Consider the following 748-nt stretch of genomic DNA (forward strand, 5'->3'; position numbering starts at 1 on the left):
CTCCATGCCTGCTTCTGTCTGCTATAGCTTACCTTCACCTGGGACTGGTGCAGGTGCTCCCACTTTGCAGACTCCTGTAATGTCCCCTTTTTGGCTTCACAATCTGTTCCCATGACAAGAAATCTTGCAGTGCAAAGGAGCACTGGGGTGCAGGCAGCCTCTTGGGCAGGAGGCCTTTTGGGAGCTAGCAGCCTTCCTTGCAGTGCTGCTGCCTTCCTCTTGTGGGATGGAGGACAGACCCTTCTTGGAGCTACCCTCCACCATGAGACCTCTTCAGAGCTCCAACTGTTTCTTGTACTGTACTTGTGATAATCCTAGCAGCCTTTGTTGTAATTTGTCTGATAATTCACAACCTGTACTTCATTTCTGTGATTTTTTTTTTCTTTCATTTCTTTTTTTGCTCCTATGGCTTTATTTTTTAGTTTCCATCTTTTAGCCTGTTGCTCACTAGTGGTGTACCTGGGTAGATCTGTTAGTTTTGAGTCCCCTGCAATACATGAGGATGCTGTTCCCCTTTGAAATGGATGTGTTTATGACCTTTTTTTTTTTTGTTTTGTATGACTGAAGAGTACAATGTGTCCAACTCCATTATTTTTCTTAGGTTGTCAGCCCTAGGCTGGGAAAATAGCACAAAGAAAGAGCTTTTGGATCTCCTCCAAGACCAAGTGGTCACATATACAATGAATCCTTTGAAATGTGGAAAGAAGAAAAAGGTGTTTTCTTTTAATGACATTTCTGCAGGTTGCTG

The sequence above is a fragment of the Corvus brachyrhynchos genome, unplaced genomic scaffold (assembly GCF_000691975.1).
Source record: "Corvus brachyrhynchos isolate BGI_N302 unplaced genomic scaffold, ASM69197v1 scaffold11, whole genome shotgun sequence".
NCBI classification, from domain to species: domain Eukaryota; kingdom Metazoa; phylum Chordata; class Aves; order Passeriformes; family Corvidae; genus Corvus; species Corvus brachyrhynchos.